The 21,745-nt window shown below is 38.1% G+C and overlaps 1 pseudogene; it reads right to left on the reverse strand.

Moving 5' to 3' along the window:
• Nucleotides 1-955: 955 nt before the first annotated feature.
• LOC112818587 (purine nucleoside phosphorylase pseudogene) overlaps nucleotides 956-21,745 on the reverse strand; it is a 92,913-nt pseudogene continuing 72,123 nt past the window's right edge.

Below are 21,745 nucleotides of genomic sequence, written 5' to 3' on the forward strand. Positions count from 1 at the left end.
AAAAAATTACACTCTGCTCAGAATGACTAAGGAGTCACATTTGGATTGAATAGCAAGTCTTGAAGGCTAGGAAAGAGAATAATCCTTCTGAGTTTAGGACCAAATGGTCACCAAGGTAACAGAAGGAGCAATGATGCTTTCTTTGATCCTCCTTAGAGTCTTCTTTTACCCCTCAAAGGTGTATACACACAGTTCCATCATGAAAAAAATACTCAATATAATGTCTTTTTTTACGTTTATTTTTCTCAATCTCATTCAGAAACTGCAAACTTGGTGGGACTCCTGAGTGAGGTACTGGGTTAAGTATCCAACTCTTGGTTTCGGCTCGGGTCGTGATCTCAGGGTGGTGAGATCGAGCCTTGCCTTGGGCTCCGTGCTCAGCACAGAATCTGCTTGAGACTCTCTCTCTCCCTTTCCCTCTTCCCCTCTCCCCCACCTGTGCATGCATGCTCTCTCTCTAAAACAAACAAATAAATCTTAAAAAAAAAAAAAAAAGAAAGAAACTGCAAACTTGGTGTATTTTTCCTGGGTCACAATCTTTTTGGTTTTGTTAACTCTAGGAAACTTTGTTTTAAACAGAAAACAGACCAGCATGTCTAGTGCTCAAATTAAGATCCTAAGTCCTAATTGAGATCCTAAAGATCATTCTTTGAGCAAGACTGCAAGCATAATTTCTTATTTAGAAATTGCAGTTACAGTACACATAGATTGTGACTACTCTTCACCTGCACAACCAACTATCTCTGTTCTCATAGGAATTAAGATGGAGGTAGAAGGGGAAAGAGAAATTATGATGATAAATAAATATGTCTTGACAGCTTTTGTAGAGAGTAGAATTGTTACTAGTAACAATAAAATCCTGGCTAGTAATATATATATATTTTTTTTTGTTTAATCTTTCTTTTTATTTTCAAATATATATATATATATATAAATATATATATATATATTTTTTTTAGTTCATCTTTCTTTTTATTCTCAAAATAGGGTAATACAAAACTCCAAGGGGTATCAGACTGGGCTAGCCCTCGTGTGGGCTCTAGTGCTTTGGAGGAGGCAGAACCGAGTCCCCAGGAATGTGAAAGCATTACATCAAAAGGACAGCAGTAGCTACTGGGCCAAGTTCAACAGCCCAAGTCACACCCAGGCATAGGCACAGCAGGGCTTGGGTTCTAGCTCTTGGGCTGGGGGAGGAGATGATAACTGCTTTGAGATAACTGAGCAGAAGAGCCAGTGCAGAAGGGTCTGGTGGGAGAAATGGGAAAGGTGAAGGATAGTGATCTTCCTCTCTTTTCCTGCTACTGAAGGACAGAGGCACGTGACCCCAGCAAGGGGCCGAAGTATGTAGTAGCTACTTGGATCGCATTATGGAGAGGCCAGACCACTCCAGGGCTCATTAGCTGGCTTTGGCAGGTGGTGGAATACTGGTCATAAGAATAGAGACAAACTGTTCCAATTTTTGTGCTGCTTGTCTCCCAGCCTCTAGTACTTCCTCATGATTGACCTTCTCCTTGGCTTCATAATCCAAGACGACTTTGTTAGTGATGAGGGAGAAGCCAAAGACTCGAAGGCCACAGTGCCTTGCAACTATAACTTCTGGTACCGTGCTCATGCCAACAGCATCCGCCCCCAGCTTCTGCAGCAGCCAACATTCAGCCATGGTCTCAAAAGACAGGCCTGCCAACATCACATAGGTGCCTTCCTTCAGCTCTCTCTGCTCCCCCATCTGTTTCCAGGCCCTGTGAGTGTTCTGCCGCATATCCCGGTCATAGGCATCGGACATGGCAGGAAAACAAAGTCCAAACCTTTCGTCATTGGGCCCTATGAGAGGGTTTACACCACTGAAGCCAGGAAAGTTGATGTGATCACGGATCAGCATGATATCTCTGACCTCGAACTCAGGGTTGAGTCCTCCAGCTGCATTGATGACCACTAGGGTGTCCACACCCATAAGGAAGAAAACCCTCACTCGGAATGTCACCTTCCAGATCGGGTAGCTTTCATACATGTGGAACCTGCCCTGCATCATCACACAGGCCCTGCCATTCAGGAACCCAAACACCAGTCAACCAGCATGACCAGGCACTGTACTTCGGGGAAAGTTTGGAATCTCGCTGTAGTCAAAGCTCTGGGTGTCAGTTAATTTATCAACCAGCTTTCCTAACCCAGAGCCACAGATGACTGCCACTTGAGGTCGGTGCTTGGTGTGGCACAGAAGCCATTCACTCATGCTCTGAAAATCATCATAGGTAAATCGGTTTTCCATAGTGCCTCCGCCGCCCTCTGGAGGAGCCCGCCCTTGGCCTCTGGGATCCGGTCCGCTGAGACGCGCTGCGCTGAGCTGTACTACAGGCCGGGAGCGCTGTGCACAGTCGCTAGTAATATATTTTTAAAAGGCACTGAGAATCACGTAATGTAGGAAGATCATTTCTGAAACTGCCTTGGCTAAGCTGTATATATAAGTAACAACTCATCCGTGTCATAGACATTCAGAATTTTTCCTTTTTTTTAAAGATTTTTATTTATTTATTTTTTAGAGAGAGAGAGAGCACGCAAAAAGTGGAGGGAGGGACGGGGGGCAGGGAGAGGGACAGAGAATCTCAAGCAGACTCCCCGGTGAGCGTGGAGCCCGATGCAGGGCATGATCTCAGGACTCCCAGATCATGATTTGAGCCAAAATCAAGAGTTGGTCACTCAACCAACTGAGCCACCTAGGCACCCCCTTTTATTTTCATTCTTACAGATAAAAAGCTAAATTATTTTAATGCTACAACAAAAGTCTCTTTTTCTTTCCCACAACAAGTTCTAAAACAAAAAAGGAACTCAACAGAGCAATATGAGAGAAAAATCTTCAAATGCACTCTTCATGTTCAAACATCATAATAAAACTTCAGAAAAGCCAACTTCCCTCTAAATTTATATCATCATTATTTGGGAAAAAATCTCAGATAGCAATAAACATTGTTTTTCCATCAAACCACAATAATAATAGACAAGAATCTTTATGTAGTGCAAATAAGAAAACATAAGCGGCCTTTGTCTAATAAAGTGCTGAAAATTCCGCCTCAAATTTGCAATCGTTAAACTCACTGTCTCCACAGTCTTGGAACTACTAGCTATGTTGGGAATAAGGAAAAAGGATTAAGGAAAAAAAAAATCCCTGATTTCCTTCTCAAGATAGTGTGTATGTCATGAAAGAAATAAGAAAACGAGGCACTGTGATATACATCGGCTGAATTGTATGCTTCTTTAGCATAGGGACCATGTCTTATTCAATTTGTTCTTTAGAGTTTCTTCCACAGTGTAGAGCTAATGGTTTACAGGACAGCAGGTTTTTATTACCAGAGCATAATTTGTCCTGGAAAAAGCTCACTTAAAGTGAATCAACTTAAAATAGAGAACAAATGTCGTTACAGAGTAAACAAAAGGCTTGATTCTCGTATTTTAAAAAATGTAACCAAAACATAAAACTCAGTATTTCATCTTGTATTTTACAGAAGTTAAAATTGTAGCTATGCAGTAATTATTAGAACAAAGAATGAATCAAGCATTGGTTCTTTTTTTAAAGATTTATTTATTTATTTTTAGAGAAAGAGAGGACACAAGCAGGGGGCAGGGGAGGGGCAGAGGGAGAGGGAGAGAATCTCAAGCAGACTCCCCTCTGAGCATGGAGCCTGATGCGGGGATGGATCCCAGGACCCTGAGATCATGACCTGAGCCAAAATCAAGAGTAGGCCACTCAACAGACTTAGCTACCCAGGCACCCCAAGCACTGGTTCTTTTTAAGGTAACTTTTCTGAAAGAGATATAGACTAGCAGGATATGCCATTCCTTACCTGTTTGATTTTTGCAAAATGATCATAGCAAGAGTCATTAAAAGTTACTCAAGTGCTCTAATTTTCCAAGATGCTTTCTTAATACATTGATAAACAATTAAGTCTCTGAAATGCCTATTATGTTACTAGTTCTGTCAATTATTTCTTCTTTGGTTATTAATTGATCTAATTCCACCAGGTCCTCATTTGTCAATAGCTTCATCTATAAATTGGAATTTTTTCCATCACTGCTTTCATTGATTTTATTGACTTTATTGTAAGATTTCCAATTTCACTTCATAATCAATATGTATTGTATTTGATTTATATTATTAGATGTTTCCAACATCCAGAGTGATTAAGAAACTCATTACCAAAAATGTTGAAGTGATGGAGATCTATGCTGATTTAAAGAGAGTGGGTATTCACATTGGGTTTTGATAACTTTAACATCCCTATACAACAATCCTCATTTTGGAGGGTCAGGTACCAAAAGCAAAAAAAAAAAAAAAAGAAAGAAAGAAAGAAAGCCCGTGCCTGTTAAATTAACAAACATCAATAATATGGAATAAATACTCAAGCACACACTGATATAGAACATGTACACATCGTTTGTAGAAGTTGGTATATATGGGCTAAGTTGTGAAAAATTTCAAGACTTAGCTGTTGAAAGCTCTTTTACATTGATATTTCATCATCAACAATGTACTCATGAAATATAACCAAAAAACCTGCTGAAATTATGTGGGCCTATGGAGAAAGAGCCATTTTACTTGTAGTTCTTCTACAGATTGTATCTTTTAGAACCAGCAGCAGTTTCGTCAAATGAATGCTTTACTTTTATTAAGGCTACTTTCACCCAATGATTAGTCCATTTTCTCTTTATTCTAAAGAAGATAGACTCTTTTGTATCATTTTGAATATTTTAATCTCCCAGTAGGAGAGCAGTCTGGGATTGCTTACTGTTTTAACTACAACAAATATGTACTCTTCTCTGTTTCTCAGAAAGTACTCAGGCTGTTTAGAAATGGATCAAACCATTCATGTGCTAGCCATAGGCACTCAAGGAGGCATGCACAAAACATCAAATTAAACCTTGGAAATCCAGGCCTAATGGAGCATTCTTGATCCATGATGTGCGGTGACTCTAAATGATGGCTACTCTTTGCAAAATAAACAATAGAGAACCTGCCATAAGGAGGTGCTCCTGGCTAGACCCAAGGAGAGAGCATAGTAAAAGATGACTTAAATGATGAGCAAAGGGAATCACCTTTTCTGAACACATTTCTATAGACAATACAACCCAGCACTGGGCATTGCAAGAAGGTAGAGTCCCTATTTATTGAGGGCCTTTTATGTACCCTCGAGTTCTTAACATACCCATTTCAATTAATTAACTAGACAAATCAATTTATCTTCTACTTTCTAGTTTGTTTTTGTTTGTATATAGCCCCTATTTCATCTGAAATTTGGGTATGTCTCTGTACTCAGCCTTACTTTTTCCAAATAATTTATTAAATTTCCCAGTAACATTTTTAACCTTTGCCCATAGATTTAAGTTACTGTGTTAATCATATGTGTATATAAATAGGATTGAACTCTGAACTATCTATTCTGTTCTATTGATCTTTATGTCCACTTTAACATCAGTATCATACTATGTTCATTAGTAAAGCTTTATGTTTTCATATATAGTAATGCAAATTCCAGTGATTATGATTTCCCCCAATCTTTTATTAAATATAAATATTTTTGGATATTTTTCTCTTTGAATTTTAGAATTATTTTCCAGAAAAATTTTAGAATTAGACTTCATTAAAAATTCTGGTAATATTTTAATAGGGGTTGCATTAAACATATACATGAATTTAGGTAGAACTAATTGTTTTTTACCATATTAAATCTTTCCAAGAACATGGTTTATCTCTCCATGTTTTCAATTCTTCTTTGACAACCTTAAGTTTGACTGTATACTTCATACGGGTCTCATGATTACTGTTATTATTATCTTAAAATTTTTCCTTGTTATTGCTATGGTGAGTGGGATTTTTTTCCTATTCCATTTTCTTATCAGTTATTATAATATATAGCACATTATTTATTTTTGTATGTTAATCTTGTATCTGGCCACCTTAATGGACTCTTATATTAGATATTGTAGTTCATCTGTTGATTCTTTTTCACTTTCCTGTATAGGTAATCACATCTCCATAAGTTGCAATTTTACCTCTTCCCTTTTAATATTTATATTTTCAATTTATTTTTCTTAGTGTATTTTTAGGGCCTTTAATACATATTAAATGATAGTACTTTAGCAGAAATTCTTGTCTTTGTAGGAATTCTAATATTTCACCATAAGAATGTTGGCTATAGGTTCTTGGTAAAGACCCAGTTTATTAAAATGTCTATGTTTATGAGTTTTTCTCTGCTAGTAAAGTTTATTTTACATCTGTTGAGATAATTATATGTGCCTTCTCCTTAAAGGTTGTTAACATTACTCCCAAAGAAGTTTAAGACTGACCATCTTCCTTCCTCCACAACTCTAAGTTCAGGAAAATAATTGGAACAGGATGCATATCTTGAAGAGGCTGAGGAGGATAAATATGCTGAATGAGCCACACTGTCCCGTATTGTGCCAGGTCATCTAGTGTGCATCGGGTGCCACTGAGACTAATGGTACACCTGATCCTGATGACATGCTTTCTCATGAATATCAGAGTCTAGTCTTAGGAGAATTGCCACAGCCTTAGGTCTACAAAGCAGGGCTCGGAGGTGTCGGTTGAACCCTGGGAGTTCTCATGTGTCTCTCACCCTTTTGGACTTTCTATCTGCACTCATACATCTGCCAGCGTCCTCTGTCTGTTATTGGAGAATGCTGCTGGCCTCTTTGCTGTGTATCCTGATTGCACTGACTTCCTTCTGTAGCTTCTAGATAAGCAATTTTTCTTGATTTATCAGGAGGTGTCTCTGGTCTCTCAGTCAATTCGATCTTACCATTCACATTTATCAACATGGTGGGTGTGAGGTCTCTCAATCTAATAAGTTACATAAATACACTTTCTAATATTAAGCGATTTTTGCATTGCTGGAATACATTCTGTTAGTTCATGAGATTTTAATCTTTTCCTATACTATTAAACCAAATATACTCAAGAATTTATTACATGATAAAGGTTACTTTTCCATTGAAAAGATGGAATTTTTCAACAGATGGTGTTGTGAAAAGTGGGTAGTGCATAAAAATATTAAATGGAATTCATCTTTTACACTCTACACTAATGTACCCTACAAATGTGAAAATGATGAAATGTTAACTAGGATATATGAGGGTAAAGGTACAAGAAGGAAATCTCTGTGCATTTCTTTTTAACTCTGGAGTAGAAAAAAGTCTTTTTGTCTTTTAAGATTTTATTTTTAAGTAATCTCTCCACCCAATATGGGGCTCAAATTCCCAGCTCCAAGATCAAGAGTCGCATGCTCCGCTGACTGAGCCAGCCAGGCACCCCAGAAAAAGCCTTTCTAAACCAAGTTGCCAAATGCAGAAGCCAAGAATAAGGAAAAGCTTGATAAAATAGACTACATAAAAATGAGAAAGTTCTATATAGCAAAAGACACCATAAGCAAATCTAAAATAAAATGACAAATTGAGACAAAGCATTTGAAATTCATAGCAGGAGCAATACTTTAAAGGTTCCTGGATACTTTCTCTAATCCTTCATTTAAAAGCCTTTAGAAATTGAGAAGAAAAAGATCAGCAATCTGAAAGAAAACCTAGTTCACAGAAAAGGAAATACAAAGAGTCCTAACGTATGAAGAGATGTTCAACCTTACTCATAACAAGAGCAATGTATCTTAAAACTACTCTAAAATAGTATTGTTCACCTACCAGATTATCGAAGCTCCCAAGAGCAAGTGGGGGAAGAAAGCCTGTTCACGTAATTTGGGTAGACATGCAAAATAGAGCAAAGTCCATGAAGGGCAATTTGGCCAGACCAGGCAAAATTGCAATCTGCATTCCACTTCTGCAAGTTTTCCTACAGATATACCTGTTTTATATAAAATGTTGTATTTACTAAGTTATTCATTGTTATTTTTTATTATAGAAAAAATTTTAATGGGGCACTTCATGCTCACCCAAAAATTTTAAAAAATTAATGGGGCAACCCAAGTGTCTATCAATAGAGAACTGCTAAAATAAATTGTGGTAAACCCAGACAATGGAATACTAGGCTATTATAAAAGCAAGTGAAGCAGATTTGCTTGTGCTGACGTGGAAAGATCTTTAGGATACATTGCTAAGTGAAAAACAAGCAAGGTGAAGATGAAGTATATGATCAGCCATCTATAATGCTATTAATCAGCTATGGAGGTAATCACTGTAGATATATCTTTTCTTTTTCATCCTGATTTTTAAATATGACCTATTAACTCTGATTGTGTTCCTTCTCTACCAGCTCTTAGACCAATAAAAATGTGTAGGCCACTAGTGGTTCTCAAAGTACGGTCTGGGGTCCTCAAGATCCTTTCAGAACTCCCTAAGATCCAGCTATTTTCATGGCAATACTAAAAATGTATTTGCTCTGTTTGCACTTTCTAAAATTTATAAGAACCATTGATGAAAACTTCAGAAATAAAGGCAGCCTTGGACTTACTGATTCAAATTAATCTGGTTGACATTTCCCTTGCTCTGTCACTTAAGCCTGTGCCATCATCAGGGGCATTTAGGTCAGGCTGTAAAGAAATGAATGACACTGCCTGGTAAGTGTAAGAAGACAGACCACAGATGCAGACCACTTGCTTTTTAAGGCTTGTTCCTTCCAAAAAGAAATTTATAAAAAGAGAAAGAGGATCACAAAATGAATAAATATGTCTGTCAAAATTAAATTCTTCTTTCCCTCTCAGACTTCAGGGAAAGTAGGGCAGATAAACAAGGTTCTAGGTCACAGAAAATAAAAATTTAGATTGGCAATTATTTCTGCTTAACAAATAATTATAGACCTATTAAATACAGGCTTTGTAGTCATTGCTCTATGTAGCTGGGACCAGATGCTTGGTCACAGGGGAAATTAAATGAGGGTGGAAAGCCACCTCTGCTGTAAGACAATTCAAGAGTGTATGGCATTTGCTGTATACAAATGTTTCTCCCCTGTATAAAATGTTTCTGAACCGTGGTCTCCAGGGCACATACTTTGAGCTGTTTTTTCCTGGAGTAGTGTTTCATTTACACAACTCACCCACATTTTCTTCTGTGATTCTCCATATGACTAATGAAGCATAGCTCTGACATGATGATTTAGGGGAACATTCGTGGCCATAGAGTGCATAGTGTTGACTGATCCCACATCCTGATTATAAACACACAACTGGCTGACCAGCCTCCATTCTCTTTTCTTTCTCATCCTGATTTTTAAATATGACCTATTAACTCTGATTGTGTTCCTTCTCTACCGGCTCTTAGACCAATAAAAATGTGTAGGCCACTAGTTCTTAAGGTTCTATACAGACTTTTCCCCAAGAGATAGCTCCAAGTTTCATCACTTCATACTAACTCAGCCTATCAGCCCCTCACATGTCCCAGCTGTCCAAGGTTACAAAATTGAAGAGACACTGCAGTATATGCCCTGACAATGCTTTTCCCTTCCTGTTCGCATTCATCTAATTTATCCAGCCTTGTATAATAGCTCCTTAAGTAGATACATCTATATTTCTACTTACTCACAAATACCAGTAAAATGAGTGCATCTGTGTACAACTTGGGTTCTGAGTATGTTTATTTGCAAAATAATGAAACAACTTGAAAAGTAAATGCATTTCAAACTCCGAAATTAATATATAACATTCTTCTAAGGATATATCAAAATAATATTTGTATTTCTCCATCTAAAAGATAAATATATATAATAAACACAAAAGCTGATATTTCTGGGTCACATGGGTGACTTAGTCGGTTAAGCATCTGACTTGATTTCAGCTGAGGTCATGATCTCATGGGTCGTCAGATAGGGCTCCCTGTCGGGCTCCATGCTCAGGGGGGAGTCTGCTTGGGATTCTTTCTCTCCCTGTCCCTTTGCCCCTCTCCCCACTCACATTCTCTCTCTTTTCTCTCTCAAATAAATAAGTAAATCTTTTTTTATCCAAAAAGCTGATGTTTCCTAAAATTGAAGCTTCGATTAGTTCCTCAAATAGGTAGAATGATGATAGTATCAAAAGGACCTCAGAATTTGATTTCACTGAAGGTCACATGTCAGACTTAAATAATGTTTCAATTTCCAGCATCATGCCATTTTAAGCTCCTCTGTGGAATCTAGGATTTAGTATTCTTTCCAGAATTTCTTTTTAGACATAGTTTTTTGTTTTTTTTTTTTTAGACAGAGTTTTTAAAAAGGTATTCAAACTGCCAACACATCTTGAATATTTGTCTGGAGGGTTTAGTCAAGACTGGGTTTATAATTTGTAACCTAAAGATGGAAGTTTCTGAATGACACTGACACACACTTGCTAGAGGCAATCTAATTCTCATGATGAATGTGAACACCTCATTTACAAAATGTGTCAATTGATTATAGAGAATCCAAAAAATGCAAGGACAAGAAAAAATAAGCCAAAATAAACTCATCAACTGTGCTAAAGCTTATTTAATCTCATACAGTAATCCTTCCTCTTTATAAGAATCTTATCCTGAAATTCTAGTGTCCATAGTTTGCTCCTACTATCTTTGGATGTCACCTTCTCCAGCAAGCCTTCCGTAAATCCTCTATGTTCAGGGAAAAATAGGGTGACCCCAATTTTTAGCCCTTCCTTACTCATCAGTAAGCTGAAGGTAGAGAGTGTTGGTAGAATGTACGCATATCAAGAAGTGAAATGAAAACAGTTGAGTTAATTCTGTGAAACATTTCCACTGTTTTGGTAAGAGTGAAAAGCATACATATGAACTACAAAATATGAATAGTGTAATTTTGGTAACCCTGCATATGAAGTCATTGCTCTTATATTTGCATTTAAGACTGCACAAAATAAAGATGAGCACTAAGATTCATGTTAATTTCTAATTTAAATTTTTCTTTACCTAAAATGACATTAAATAGGAAAAAAAAAACACCACAAGTGGAAAGAGACTCTAGAAAAAAAGGAAAAAGACTTATATATATAGTACCTTCAACAGCACCTTTTTTCTGCCTTTTTAACAAGGGTTTCTGAATTTTCATTTTGTAGCAGGTCATACAGATCGTGTGGCTTTGGTTATAATGATGCATGAAACAGGCTCCTTTGAAGTCTAAAAAAGTTCAGTATCTTCCAGAATGCCTACTCTATAGAAAGATGATAGATAGATATTATTTATTCATTTTGTCAAAGCAGCACTATGTGAATATTTCTGAAGTATGAATACTTGGTACAACACTTCCTTAGAATCTGCTTACCAATATTCATTGCCTTCAAGTTGTTCATAGTTTTAAGCCTTGGAGGTTTGAAATTCTTTTCAATACTGCACCTGTGCTGGGCTTTCTCAGAGGCTCTGGAGCATTTCATCACTAGCATGCCGTGTGCTTGATGACCTTTAGGGGAAGATCAGGTGGTTCCTCTGTTCTTCACACTAGGGAAGGAAAGACCTGCTTGTAGAATGCAACAAATGTTTCCTGGATTGAAGCCAATTTATTTTTGATCTTCATTTGATCTTTATTTTGACTAATCCTTTTCTTTGTGTGATTTCCTTTTGTTGATACGCCAAAATTCTGCCAACTTGCTTCCTTTCTCAAAAAACCCCCTCATCTCTGTTAAGTTTAATTTAGTATTCAGACTTGTTTGCCAAAAGTAAATTAAATCCCCTCTGCCCTAGCACCAACCCCTAACCAGGTCAGAAGCATATCTTGTAAAATGTCTTGGCAATTGGCTCATTTATATGTTTGCTGTGGCTTTACATTTAAAGGACTGTCCTATATTGGTCTTTATGAATATGTTTAATGGGGGTGAGGGCAAACTCAGGATTCTCTTTCCATTTATTCATTCTCACAAGAGAATATTTTCATCTCACTGTGGTCCAATCTACATAATACCAACTATCTAGGTAATGCAGACAACACATTCAGCTCTAATTTGAATTGCCCAGGCACACTGAAGTGCCCAAGATGCCTATAATCCCAATGTAGGAATGTGACAAGGACGTGATTGACACATTCCATGGCCTATTTTAGGAACTGTCCTTGGCAATCTGGCATTATGGTAATTTTATGCACTCACCTTATTGCAGGTAATCGCTCAGCAAGACCAACGTCCTCTTGCAAAGCTTTACTAAACTCTATGCTAAGAGAAACCTTTTTCCAGATGAAACTATTCAGAGGTTTGGGCAAAGCAAACTAATGCACCAATTAACACTGTTAGCTCAGCATTTTCAACATGCAAGTTTGCATCCAAAAACCTCCCTTTGAGCCTGAGTTTGCAAGAGGTTCAGATCTCCTGAGTTTCGCTTTGAGTGTCAAGTTCAAGCAGAACCCAAAAGAAAACTCAAATCAAAACCCACTCTGGACCCTTTGAGTTTCACCTGGCTTCTACCTGAAAGAACTACCTAGTGTTCCCTTGAAACTTGACCCAAGTTTGCATGCAATTCAACTGAAATCCAATTCAGCATTGCAGAAAGGTTTGCAAACCTCCATAAAATAGTCTGTGAACCTAGGATGACCTTTGGGTATCCGAGGTTTACCAAAGTTTTTAAAAAATTCAACTTCAACAGTGCTGTTAGGACCTGGTGAAGAATCTATATATTTTAAACTCTAATTCACCTCCAGGAAATCTATGTATCACATATAATTGGCCCCAAGGGATGAGTTATTTCTGCTTTCTAAAATTATTTTTCATCTCTTTATGCTCTTTGAAAGAGGAGGGATTCTGGCTAATTTGTGAGAAAGTCGGTGACTATCCCTACATGCTATTTTCACCTTGCTGTTGTCTACGGCAAAATCCACAAGCTCAGGCATGTTATTAAGCATTGACTATAAAGTGGCCCTGGGAAATCTACACATTTCTAATGGCGAACAGTTGAGATAATCCAGTATCTTAGCACAACACAATGGGTTGGAACAACCTGTCACAGAAGACAAACTTCCACTTTTTCTAATGAAGATAAAACTGCACTTATTCTTTTCTTTGTTCTTTAGGCAAAATTTCTTCCCGTTTCAACTCTGCCTTACTCCCCACCCACTCCTCTCGCCACAAAGCCTTACTTGTGTTCCCCTGATAATCCGCATTCACTCTCCCTTCTCTAATCATTTACCCTTTCCTCTTCTTCATTCTACATTACCTGCCCCTCATCATTCCTCCATCTCCTTTTCCCCAAGCTCCTGGAGGGGACTTTTGGACTGGCTTTCGGCTGCCGCTCCTTTATGACAGTGTTGTAATGGGCCTCTGATAGTCCCTTCCACCATTCCAAAGCCTACCGGCGACACTTGGGGCTTCCAATCCTATGCTTATTGTTCTCAGAGCCAGCATTTGGGGAACTCCTCAAAAGGGGAGGTTGTGTGACTGTCCTCAGGGGCTGACATTAAGCGACACTGTGCAGAAACTGTGGATGACAGAGTAGCTTTATTCCATACACCTAACACAAACAGGACGGGGTAAACAACAAATAAGGTATAGTAGAAAAAAGCATGGATTTTGAAGTCAAACAGATGTGGGCTTCAATAGCATCTTTGCCATGGTGACCCTTTTGTAGTTGTCTCCTTGTCAATGAAATGGGGATACTTATGACCACCTCAAAATGTTAAGGGTCTAAATGAAATAAAGCACATTATAGAGACTCAGTTCATGTTAATTCCTCACTCTTAATAGATCCGTAAGAGAAAATACTGCATCTTACATCTTAGGCTTAAACAAGGGTGGTTTAGTGGGAAGTTAGAAAACTGCTTACTTTTAGCCTTTCTCATGCAGTGTAACTTTTCTGTTGGTGTCCTAAAGCAATGTGGTGTCTTTGCTTGGAGGCATATAAACACCAGACTCAAAGGAGTCTCCTATTTTCTCTTTGGGGATGCATCTTCCAAAATGCTCTTTTTGCTAGAGCCAGGGTGATCTCAGGCTATCTGCTTGATTTAGAACACTTGTCTAGCTAAGGAGAATGTTACTAAAACTAATATATCCATAACTCTTGTCTGTATATTACTTTGCAAATAAAAACATTCATTGGTAAATATTATTAGAAACAGAAACCAAATTAAAACTTAACAGTGCTTATAACTGCAAACATTATTTAATGACATTATTGCTATTATTAACATACAAATATTGAAATCAAAAGGATTTGGCTCAGTTTTTTAGGGTTAAAGTCACAAAGACGCATAAGAATGTCGAGCATCGGGGCGCCTGGGTGGTTCAGTTGGTTAAGCCTCCAACTCTTGATTTCAGCTCAGGTCATGATCTCAGGGTCCTGGGATCGAGCCATGCGACAGGCTCCATGCTCAGCGTGGAGTCTGCTTGAGAGTCTCTCTCCCTTTCCCTCGGCCTGCCCCCCACGCTCGTCTCTTTCTCACTTTCTCTCTCAAAAAAATAAATAAATAAATCTCAAAAAAAAAAAAGAATGTTGAACATTGTTTTTGACTGCATGTCAGATGAAAAGCTGTTCTTTTTTATTTATTTGTACTGACCTCTAGTTGACATACAATGTTTCACTAGTTTCAGGTGTATAACGCAGTGATTCTGCCCTCCATACATCCTACCATGTGCACCACAAGCGTAGCGGCCATTTGTCACCATACAGCGCCATTACAACATCGACTGTATTCCCTCTTCTATGCCTTTTATCCCCCTAACTGATTCATTCCATAACTGGAAGCCTTTAGCGCCACTCCCCTTCACCCATTTTGCCCAACCCCTCACCCCTCGCCTCTCTGGCAGCCGCTAATGCCTTCTCTGTGTTTATGCGTCTGGTTCTGCTTTTGTTTGTCTGTTTTTTTGAAAAACTATTCTAACTAAAGATCTTAATCTCTATTCACTTCAACACACACAGGTTTTGAAACTTAATTTTTCTGCAGACATATGCACTTAAGGATAAGTCAGATTCCTCATGGCCTTCTCAGTATTTTTCATACAGTTTTTCCTCACTTTGGTAAACACATACAACAACCAAATAATAATTGGGGAAATTTACTAATTACTACATTCTTATTACACCTATCTAAAGCTCAGACTCTAAGCAAGAGCAAAATGTCTGAATCAAAAATGAAGAATTCTGTCAATCACCCAGTTTTCTTTGTTTAATTTTATAAGGCCATCATATTTAGAGCCAATGAAACAAGATGAGTTAGTGTTTGGTGCCATGTGAATTATACTTTAATTTAAAATGTCTGTTGGATTTAATTTTGTGTAAAAATTAATTATCTATTATTGTTTGAAGGAAGCTAGATGAAATGTTTAACAATATTTGCTTTCTTAGATTCAGGAGAATTCACAGTCAAAAGCTTGCCTCAAAAAAAAAATGCTATATGTGAAAAGAGGAAAGATCTGTTGTGCTCAACTTTATCATTATGTATACTAATAAATGTTTGTTGGATGAATGAAAAGCATAATAAATTAATAGCTGAAACATTCAGTCTAGGAAATGAGGCTGACCAAGCAAATATCAGGGAAGGAGTGAGCTGGAGAGATGACCGTGCCCACCTTGAAGCAGGTTGGGCAGGCCCACTGTATGGCTCCCCACAGGACAGCTAGATAGAAGCTTGACACTGAAGGTGATACAGACCAGAGGCCACCAGTCTTCCTGGAACAGAGATCCAAAAGTAAAAAAAGAGAGAGATCACATTCAGATACAAAGTATAAATGGGTAGGGCTAGGAGCAGGATAGCAAATGCTAGAGTAAATCAAGAGCTAAACTATGCTGGAACTGAATCCTTCTAGAAATAGGGCAAGCAAGCAAGAACAGAAGGATTACCTGAATAAATGTTTTAACCTTAGTCACTTAGTCATAAATAGCAGTTTGCAATCTGTTCTGTTTTTGTTTTTGCTTTTAAGTTTTTATTTTAAACTTCCAGTTAGTTAACATACAGTGTTGTATTAGTTTCAGGTGTACAATATAGTGATTCAACAATTCCATATGGCAGTTTGCATTTTGAATTTACAAGCTGTCATGGAATTGCCTAGATGGAACTAAATAATGGAGGGGAAAAGCCCCGATGGAAAAGTGAAGGGAAGGGAAGAAAGAAGAGATGAAAACAGGAAAATAAAAGAGAAAGTAAAAGAAGATGACAATATGAAAGGAAAAACAGGGGCGCCTGGGTGCCTCAGTCAGTGAAGCACCTGCCTTCGGCTCAGGTCATGATCCTGGGGTCCTGGGATGGAGCCCCACATCGGGTGTCCTGCTCAGCGGGAAGCCTGCTTCTCCCTCTCCCACCCCCCTGCTTGTATTCCCCTCTCATTTTCTCTTTCTCTGTCAAATAAATAAAATCTTAAAAAAAGGAAAAACAAAGAGACAAAGGAAGGCAAAAATGGAAGAAGGAGACAAGGGCGGAGAGGTGAGAAGGAAGGAAGCTCCCAAGAATTGGAAAGAATTTTGACTATTACTCTCCTGGTCTTACAAACACAACAGTCCATTGGCTTTTTTATTGACACCGATTTCCCGGCGTACCTAGCCAGGCATCTTTGAGGTTTGTAACTTTGGCACAGAAATGGCTCCAGTCTCAGAAGAGAGCTCTGAAATAAATATGAGGGATGTTTCATTATAACCACAAATCCGTAAGAGTGAAATTCAAAGAGAAAGAAAAACGAAAATATTGTATTTTGTTTGAACATTTGTCCTGAGGTCATTACCCAGTTATGATTCATTTTACCCAGCAAGGAAAGTTAGGGGTACCCCTTTCATGAGTCAAAATCTTTTTCTTGTGGATTTCTTTGTTTTGAATATTTTATTTCTTGATTTGTTAAAAAGTATTGTCAAGTGTCATAACAAATGGAAAACTAGTTGAAACCATCACCACAATGATGTTAAACACAGGGGCATCAATCCTGCAGGGTACACTTGATAAAGATGACTAACATTTTTGTCTTCTCTAATTAATAAATATTAACCAGTAATCAGGAACAATAGATGCTCTTTACACTCTAACTGTTCCTTATTTGTTCTAGATTTGAGTACTGAGCTTCCAGATGTCACCCAGAACATACACTTGGGGGAAAAAAATTCTACTTTTATATAACAGAGAATTAGATCAGGGACATTATCAGTCCTAACAGTGGCCTGGGATAATATAAATGGGCTCAGGGATGCCTGAGTGGCTCAGTCGGTTAGGCATCTGCCTTTGGCTCCGGTCATGATCCCAGGGTCCTGGGATCGAGCCCCGCATCGGGCTCCTTGCACAGCAGGGAGCCTGCTTCTCCCTCTCCCTCTGCCCCTTTCTCCCGTTCGTTCTCGTTCTCTCTCTCTCTCAAATAAATAAATAAAAATATAAATGGGCTCAGCAAGGAGGCAAGAGCAAATAATGGATTGGAAATCTCAAATGAGATCTCAGAGATAGTTGGGTACATAGCTCCCCTTCTTCCATTAAACAGTCCTTTGTGCCACTATCATGAGAAGCCACTATCAATGAGAAGATCATTGTTCTAGGCCATTAGTACTTCTGCTACTACTAATAAAGACAACAATAACAGTTTACATTTACTGCATATTGCCAAGAGCTATTCTAAGCAAATTAATAGTTAATCCTGAGAACAACTCTAAGTGATGGATGCTTATTGTTATTCTCCCCCATTTTCATGAATTGATGAGACCAGACTGATACCTAGTAAATTAATTATCCAAATTCAGGTCCCCAAATCACAACAATTGATAGCAATCATACCTATTGGTAATTCAGCAAGGTGGTATAAAGGTATGGTGTGCTCTTTTTTTTTTTTTTTAAGATTTTATTTATTTATTTGAGAGAGAGAGAGAATGAGAGATAGAAAGCACGAGAGGGAAGAGGGTCAGAGGGAGAAGCAGACTCCCTGCTGAGCAGGGAGCCCGATGTGGGACTCGATCCTGGGACTCCAGGATCATGACCTGAGCTGAAGGCAGTCGCTTAAACAACTGAGCCACCCAGGCGCCCAAGGTATGGTGTGCTCTTGTTGAAAGAGTCGGGTCAGACCCCCAAATCACCAGTGCTACGGACTAGAAACGGGAGACCTGACCTCTACCTGTCCAGCCCTTGCTGTATCACCTTCCTCCTAAAAATGGAGAATACTAATGATTACCCATTCACTACATGACTTATTGTAAGAATCAAATGAGTTATAGATGTAAGAGAATCACTTAAACCTGTTATTTTAGTGATGTTAATCGCATGAGCATATTAGATGATGGAAGAAATGGAAGGACATATATTTGCTCAAGGTTGTAACAGATTTTGACTATCTTTTTTAGCATTGAATTAATCATATATTCATTTTTGATAAACAGGATAACTACTTATCTTATTACTATAATAATAAATGGATCCTGAGTTACCTCTAAGATGCAGGGGGCAATGTGATAGTTAAATATACATTTAAGCCAGACTTGCCTGGGTTCAAATCCAAACTAGCTGTGCAACTTTTAAAAATGTCCTTAGCCTCCTCAGTGTCCTCATCTATAATAATAGACTCTGTCTCATAGGGTTTTTCTTATAGGGTTATTTTCAGGATTAAATGAGTCAATAGAAGTAAAGCACTTAGAATTAATATCTAGTATATAAAATATACTGTGTAAGTGTTTGCAGTTATTATGAATTGTAACATAGATTCAGGCAGAGAAAGTTATATTATTTTATTTCTAAACCACTCCATACTCGTAATCATGAATTTCAAAGGCATCATTATATGATTGTTTTCAAATCCTTTAAACAAATTAGTATTACACACATACTACTCACCCAACACTATGCTAGCTACTGGACTGTAACAGCAATAACAACAACAAAAACTATGATATTTTCCCAGCCCTTAAGGGCTTTATAATCCCGTCGGGATCCAGAGAGAAGATATGAAATTTTTGAATGCCAAAATAAGTTATTTGAGTACCAAAATAAAAATCACTATCTACTCTGAGATGCGGTAGAAGGTCATTATAGATTCTTGATCAGGAGAAATACATGATGAGAATGGTAATTGAGGAGGAATAATCAGGCAGTATGCTCAAAGACCTGAAGATTTTTTTCCCTGTATTCCCAGACTCAGTTGGTGGCAACATCATGTATCGGGTCACCCAGCCAGAAAATTGGGAGTCCAGTCAATTTCCAAATCCTGTGACTGTGAGAGTCTAAAGATCTTTGCAAGGTAATTTCCACTCTAACTAAAGTACCATCTTTCCTGTAAATTAGGAGCATGGCTCTCCATCTTCTCCCTCTCCCCCAGGACCACCACCACCAAACTACTTCATCTCTTATCTGGGCTACTATAATTGCTTCCTAGTCTCCCTGATGCTTTTGAACTCCTCAAATTGGACTAATTGTTACCTAGCATCTACCTAAAATGCGTATCTAACCAATTGTTCAGTCATTCTCAAGTATTTATTTAGAGCTTACTCTGTATCAGGTCAAGTATAGACAATTATTGTGCCAAAACAGATGTTCTCCAAATATCCTAGAGACACCATGGTGACAGTAACCAAACTAGCCTCACGAACTAATGTTGAGGTTAAGGTAATAACGAATATAACTTTCTATGCTTCGGTTGCCCCATATTTGACTAGGAGTAACAGAACCTACTTTACAAGGTTGTTATGAGGCTAAAGTAAGATTACTGTCCTGAAAGGACCACAGAGGAGAGGCTTGATAAGCATTTACTTTGTTTTTGAAATGGCAGCAGTCAGCCCAGAGGACAGAGCTAGAGTTATAGATCAGGAAGTCACTGGTAAAGGAGAAGTGGAGATAAAACCATGAAAGTGAAGGAATTCTCCAAAAGAGAGAGAGAGCTAGGCAGGGAAGGCAAAGGACCCAGCACCAGCGTTAAGTGAAGGGGGAAGGGAGAAGAGGAGCCACAGGAAGGAGACTAAGAATTTGTAAGAGAGGGAGCAGAGAAACTAGGGTCTACTGTTATTAAATATTAAATGACGATTTACAAATTGTCTTGCATTTGTCTTATTTTTATAAATACCTGTTCACACAGATAGTCATAACCACCAGTTTATAATATGAAGGACAAAGATGTCAACATCTTAAATTATGTCAAGAAAGTTATTAACCCTTAGCTGGTCTACCAAGTGTTGCATTCAACTATCATTCAACTCAGACAAGCTGGGAAGGAGAGCAGTCTAAACTATTGAAAACTCTGAATTATATTCTTTAAATAAATGCAATTTTATTATTTCATATCTATACAATGATGTCCTATTAGGCCAAAAGGAGTACTTGTAAGTAGATATTTTATAGGTTTAATTTCATAAACAACAGAAATTATTAATATATAATATGTATAACTTGAAAGTACATAAACAGATGATATCTCACTACATACAGGTATCCCCTGCTTTTTGCAAGTTCATGTTATGCCACTTTGCTTTTATGGAAGACCTACATTAGTACCTATCTTCACTAACCAAAAGATATCCAAGGAGGATTTTTGCTTTCATGAGAAAAAGCAAAAAGGGAAAATAGCATTCAGCATTTGCTTTGCAGGGAGCCCTTATAGAGGCAGCGCACACCCCCATCAGCAAGAGGGACCAGTCAAGCTCCTTCTTCTGGAGCTACACTCAGCATCTCGGAATCAAGCTGCCATCGCTTTGAATGGAGTCTGTGAGCATCTGTGCTTTATCTTGATTTATTTTGTACTTCCATTAACGAGATGTGTCCTAAAGTACCAGAAAAGCCTATGAGAGGTTATTTTCTAGGTTTGGGTGTGTTCAAAAATGTCCCATGTAAATTAATGGTAACTGCTTTTCTCATTTTATACCATTTTGGCGTAAGAAAGTTTTCATAGGAATGCTCTACTTTTGGATAGTGGGAGAAACGGGTACTCGAAAAATGTGTTCTCTCAGGTAGGTCCATTATATCCTTGCTATCTCTTAGACCATTTTTTGTTTACTGAATCCATTTAGCACAGTTAGACCAAAGGCCATCTTTATCTTAACCCCATGCCAACCACCAAAAATTCCCAATTGCCAGTCCAAAGTCATGACATTTTACCATACATTCAAGCTAACATTCTCTTTGAAAATGTGCAGTTATGTTTAGGCTGTTTCTTTCTAGACCAAATTTTCAATGACTAACTGAAGTTCTCAAACAAAATGAATGTGTTTACTTAATGGTTTCTCATAATGAATACAGCATCTGGGCTAAGGAATTGGTCCCTTCCTTTTGCCCCACCTCCTGCCCCTGTCAGAGCACAGCTAGAGGATTGTGGTCAGTTGTGATATTCAGTTCTGGGCATCACATTTTAGGACAAACTCTAATTAAGTGAAACACAGTTCGAAGAGAATGAGACTTGGAACCATTTCATAGGAGAGACAATTGAAAAAACTGGGACACCTGGTCCAGAGAAGAGATGACATGGAGAGACAGAAAATAATACCTTGTCTCCAGCTCTCTGAAGGGCTAGGCATATGAGAGGTATTGACCTTGTTATTCTCTTTGGCTTAAGAACAGTGGTCTTCAAATATAAGCATGCAGGGGGAGCTTATTAAAGCTTATGAAAGCAGGGATCTGGGCTCCAGAGCCACCAACAGCCATTCAAATGGCCCTCTGTGGAGGAGAGTTGAGGAAACTGCATTTCTACAAGAACCACAGGTGACGATGCAGGTGGTGCACGGAGTACACTTTGAGACATTTCTTTCTAGGTTGAACAAGAATCACTGGGTCAATGTCACAAGGGATAGATTGCAGCTCAATATACCAAAACAAAACAAAACAAAAAAAGCCCTTCCTAATGATTAAAGCTTCTCTAAATGGAAAGACTTCTCTTGTTGTACATTCTTATTATTGATAGGTTCCAACAGGACCTTTGGT

Source organism: Callorhinus ursinus, unplaced genomic scaffold, assembly GCF_003265705.2.
Source record: "Callorhinus ursinus isolate GAN/ISIS: 27379988/994484 unplaced genomic scaffold, GSC_fseal_2.0 scaffold6, whole genome shotgun sequence".
Lineage (NCBI taxonomy): Eukaryota > Metazoa > Chordata > Mammalia > Carnivora > Otariidae > Callorhinus > Callorhinus ursinus.